Below are 6000 nucleotides of genomic sequence, written 5' to 3'. Positions count from 1 at the left end.
AGTATTGTAAATAAAATAAATAAATAAAATAATGGCGAAAGTCGAATTCTTTATTCAACTGAAAATTATAAAATGCTTGCTTTGCTGCAACTATTCGTTTTCAAGTTTCAGTGCAGTTGGCAGTGAAGTTTCATGAGTAAAACTGGTTCAGCAGTGAAATGAACTGTACCCCAGACTTTTGAAGAGTGAAATGCTCAGACTCCATACACTTTGTCCATGTCTGTTGCACACCTCATTGCTTCTGCCGATAAAAGGCTCTTCAAGAACAGCAGACTCTCCGGATCTATCAAGTACGACGCATTGTTGAAAAGGCCACATGACGATGATTTTGTTTGCTTTTGTGATTGGCTGGCTAAGTAACACAACCCCGCGCGGTTCATGTGCCATGGTTGCTATGTATTCTACTATAGAAATCTTTAATTTACATTTTCACTTGTTTACTTGTTCTTGGCAGTGTTCTTCGTGCGGTTCTTTCCAGTGCGAGTCCATTTGATGGGGTTCCTTGTTTGCCATGTAAAGGAGAGGTGCATCTCACAGGCCTACCTGTGAGATGCACCTTATTTCATTTCTCTTTTTGGGTTTATGTGTCTTTATGGTGAATGGTCGGCATTATTCATATTTGTATAATAAAGGTACCCTTCCCCTAATTTGCATAGGAAGGAGACCTATGGTTGCCCCCCCCCCCCCCCCCCCCAAAAAAAATTACTGCATACGCGCCTGCTCTGTTGCCATTGATAAAATGACACAGAGGAATGCATAGAGCAAACTTTAGAGTCTGAAGGCTCGCATCAACGTCACTGGTTGTCCTTTCCCATTATGCACCATTAAAAGCACTCATTGGGGTTAAAACAATGTTTGACTAGTTACTAACATATTTCATAGTTTCCTTCCAGTGCAGACCCTCACTCCAGGATGCTGCAGGTCACACTGAACATTAATTTCGAAGTTTCAGTGCACTTCCTGAACCGCTCCCACTGCCATATCCATCCACAGTAATTTTGGGTAGTTATTCCCGTAAAACTTCCGGGTTCCTTGCCTTGGCACTCAACCTCAGTACACTGTAGCTACTAGTATAGGTGAGAAAATTATGCTGTATAAACAGAATGAAAGGCAATTTCCTAAACATGCAAAAGCATGCAAGTTCCTTTAATGCGCAAAAAGCATGGATAGCAGGCATATTTCTAATTTAGTGTGTTCACTGTGTGAAAGCTTACATTTACAATATGGAAGCATAGAACAAATGTTTCAAAGCATTAATTACATCCTTGAGCTTAATAATTAACATTAAAAAATTCTGTATAATTTGGGCAATTTAATCTTACACATAAAACCAATTCATTCAGTTTTGCAGACACTAAGTGGGCTCACAAGTTTTACTATGCCTTTTGGAAGGATGACACAGGAACATAATTTCTGCTGCAAAATGTTTTCCAGTAAAACATCCAATTGGGAAGAAAAGCATTCTTAAAACAATACAGGGTTTTCAACTTACTTATCCCAAATGAATTATGCAGTAATTTTTTACCAGTGTCTTTTATAGTTCTTTCAACAAAGAAATTATTGCCATGTGATGCTTTGTGCACTACAGACAAAATTCAGTGAATGACAATGTCATTCATGCTTAAAATAAAAAAACACTGCTTCCCAAGTGTTGCTAGCGGCTACTTCCTAATATAGGTTATAGGCACTCAAAGTTCAAAATTTTCAAGTGGAAATGAGAATGAAGAAAGGCAAATAAGGAGGTTAAAGTGAAAACACTGTATTAGGCACACCTGCAACTAATAGAGAAGAAAACTCAACTAACAACTCCATGGAGGTAATAGCAGAAGTGACAAAGTATGGAAAAAAATAAACGAAGCACTAAATCGGAAGTCAGTCGATACACAAACAGATACGTTGAACATTGATTGCACTTTTGTAGGTGGTACAGAACTTGCAGACCGTTTTAACAATCTTTTTGTTAAAGTAGGATGCATAGATCACGACATTCAAGATACAATGCATGCCACTTCATTAAGAGAATCTTTATTCCTAAAGATTACTAGCATCCCTGAGGTGATTACAACATTTTCATCCTTGAAAAATAGCCATAGTCGAGACGTAGATGATTTAGAAATTAGGCCAATTAAGTACGTCATAGACTTACTTGCACCTGCAGTAATGCACATTTTTAATATTTTCTTGTCAACCGGAGTTTTCCCGCGTAATATTCAGGTAGCGAGAGTAATAGTTCACAAAGGAGGTGACAAAAATAATATGAGCAATTATTGGCCAGTATCTATACTTCCTGTGCTATCAAAGGGACTCAAGAAAATTGTTAACTTTTGTACTATTAAATTTTCGCAAAAACATAGCCTGCTAACCGACTGTCAACACGGGTTTAAGAAAAAGCGGTCTATGGAAACTGCTTTAAGTATACAGAAGGAGCTTATTCTAGAGAACACTGACAAAAAATTTCTGACTTTAGGGTTATATTTAGACTTCAGCAAAGCCTTTGATAGGGTCAACCAGAAATTGCTGCTGATAAAGCTGGAAAAATATGGCTCCCGAGGAATAACACTTGAACTTATCAGATCTTATTTAGAAAGCAGACATCAGTTTGCTGAAATTAATGAGAACAGATCGCAGATAAAATCTTTGACAGCGAGTGTGCCCCAAGGTAGCATTTTTGGCCCGATACTTTTCCTGTATTACATTAATGATATTGTACACGTGAGCGATATGTGTAAATTTGTCACGTATGCAGATGATTGCTCTGTTTTCTTTACAGGTAAAGATTTAAAAGAAATAACGCCTATAGCAAGCTCCGTTTGTTATGGACTTCGAGCATGGTCTAAGGCAAACGGCCTCATCCTCAATGAAACCAAAACAAAGTGCGTTATTTTTCATCCTCTGGGAAGTTCTACTACATTGCCAGATAATATTGTGTGGGGTCTGTATAAAATTAACCTTACGTCATCCATAAAAACCCTAGGCATAATACTCGCAGAGCATATGTCCTGGAATGAACACGTTAGTCATGTTTGCTCAAAGGTACGAAAAGTTGTTGGTGTGTTAAATTGCAATTGAAGTGCATTACATTTTCAAGTTAAGTGTCTCATTTATCATGCTCTTCTCCATTCACACCTCAGTTATTGTTCACTTATATGGGGTAACACTACAGCGCTAAATATTCAAATGCTGGAAATACTTCAAAAGAAAGCAATTCGGGCGATAGCGAACGTTTCTTTTTTCGAGCATACGCAAGAGCTTTTCCAACAAAACAGAATAATCAGAGCCCGTGACATATATAAATTCAAAACATTACTAAGCTATAGAAATGCTATGCTGGGAAAACTCGATTCATTCCTAGCCCCGGCAACTCTACAACAAAATAGAAGTGCATATTCATATCGTCACCAGGCACCATGGCAGATCCCTTTCTCACGTACTAATTATGGCTGCCAATGCCTTAAACATACACTACCGTCCCTACTTAACTATTTTAACCAACAACATGTTGATGTGTTATCTCTAAACAAAACTAAAATATTGGATTTGATCTTATGGATGTGTATTGTTAACTGCTCCAACAGTTCCGCAGAACTTATCATATATTCTCATTTTGTTTATACATTCACACTTGTAACTACTATTCCTAGAATCCGGGTTTTCGCTGCAGTGATTGTGCCCGAACCACGTGGCAGGGTTTCGTGTTGTAAACTGGATGCTGCAAAGGGCGTCTTCGCGTCTGTTAAAATTCAAGGATGATGACACTCTGGGCTACGTTGCCGTGATGTCTGTCGCGAAAGCAGCAGCCTATATGCAGATTTTCTTTTTTTATGTTTTTTAACATAGATGCACATATATATTTGCAAGTATGTAAAATAATTTCTGAAAAAAAAGAATGTTTCCTGATGGTAACTTAACTTGTGTTTATTGTAAACTTCTGTGAAATTTGTTATATTTATATATGTATGTGTGTGTATGTATATATATGTATACATATATTGCTTTTGCATTCTTATTTATTTATTTATTTTACAATACTACAGGCCATCGTCGGGCCCATGCAGGAGTGGTTACAACATGGAATACAGTACAAAAAAAGAATAAAGCGAAACTAGTGTATCCAAAACAAAGAGCATTAGCACACACAAAAAAGAACACACTCAATAAATATATACACTGTTTAAATAAGCCGTCTGGGAAGCAGGAGAAACAGCGTTTACCATAAGAATGCATCTACAGAGGCTGCATATGAAATACAGGTAATATCACCATTCGAATTCCAGATCCTCAATACTGTCAATAATTGCGTTGGCAGATGGGCAATTTACGGCTCTAGAGGGTAGTATGTTCCAATGGGAAATGGCGTGTGGGAATAAAGAGTACTTGTGAGTGTTATTATGGCTGGGATGGTGTCGTATTGATTTATTATGGTTGGTTCGGGCAGAAAGTCTGAATGGCGCTTGAATGTATGTTGCTTGTGGTATTCGATAGGAGCCGTGATAAAGTAAGTATAGAAATTTTAATCTGGAAATCATTCTATGTTGAGCCAGTGATTGAATGTTAGCCTTGACGCGCAGGTTCGTAATGCTCGTTTGACGTGAATATTGTGAATATATAAATCTCAATGCTAAGTTCTGTATGCGTTCTAGTTTCTCGGTTAAATACTTCTGGTGCGGGGCCCAAATAATGTCAGCATACTCTAAAGAGGGTCTAATGAGGGTTTTGTATACATTTAATTTAACACTAGGAGGTGTGTTTCTAAGTTTTTTTTCTCAAGGAATGTAGTTTACCTAAGGCCTTGTCATATATGTTATTTATATGAGTTTCCCAATTTAATTTCGTTGTAAGAGTGACCTCGAGATATGTGACCTCCTCGTATTTTCTTAGTGATATATTGTTTATTGTGTATGTAAACTGAAGCACATTTTTCTTGTGAGTGAAGGAGATACTGGTAGTTTTTGATGCATTCAGTTTCATCCCCCAAATGTTGCACAAATTTTGTACAGCAGCTAACAAATCATCTAGTTTTACCTGATCCTCTCTGGTATTCACTGTTGCGTACACTACGCAATCATCGACGAATAGGCGGCTGAACGCATGAACGAATATCGTTGATACAGATCAGAAATAGGAGGGGCGCAAGAACCGAGCCTTGTGGAACACCAGAAAAAACGTTGACGTAATCAGACGTAATATCATTCACAGCTACGCATTGCTTTCTGTTTTCGAGATAGTTCTTGATCCATGATACTGTTTTCTCGTGTACACCAATGGCAATTAGTTTAGTAATAAGATCTGGATGAGGAACAACATCAAAGGCCTTTGAAAAATCTAAGAAAATGGCATCTATTTGGCTTCTGTTATTTATTGTGGTAGCTACATCATGGGTTAACTCAGCTAACTGAGTAATAGTACTTAGACCTGAACGGAATCCATGTTGCCGGCTGTATAGTAGGTTATTATTCTCTAAGTGCAATATTATGGCCTTATAAATAATATGTTCGAACAATTTACTGGATGCACACGTTAATGAAACAGATCTATAGTTACTTACGTCGAGTTTAGAGCCAGATTTGTGCACAGGTATTACTTTGGCCCTTCGCCAGTCGTCAGGTATCACTGAAGTTTCCAAAAATCGCCTGTAAATTACGTATAAGTATTTTGACATCCAAACTGCATGTTTTTGCAAAAATGCATCTGATATAAGATCAGGGCCACAGGGTTTCTTTACATCCAGTTTTTGTAAGAGTCAAAGAATTCCTTGTTGGTCGATATCTATTTCAGGCATTGGATTCTCGAAATGATAATGTAGTTCTGTTAAATACAGATAGAAAAAATTCATTAAATTTGCTTGCTATGACGTCAGGCTGAACAACCGTCTCGTTTGAAACAGTAATCTGCGATACGGTGTGCCACTCCCTCGATAGGTAGCACCAGGATTTTTGTGGTTTATTCATCATGTAAGAAGGCAGAGTAACAGTGAAAAAACGCTCCTTGGCCATATGTTTA

The sequence above is a fragment of the Dermacentor andersoni genome, chromosome 2, assembly GCF_023375885.2.
Source record: "Dermacentor andersoni chromosome 2, qqDerAnde1_hic_scaffold, whole genome shotgun sequence".
NCBI lineage: Eukaryota > Metazoa > Arthropoda > Arachnida > Ixodida > Ixodidae > Dermacentor > Dermacentor andersoni.
The sequence above is the reverse complement of the archived record's forward strand: the minus strand, read 5'-3'. Positions refer to the sequence as shown.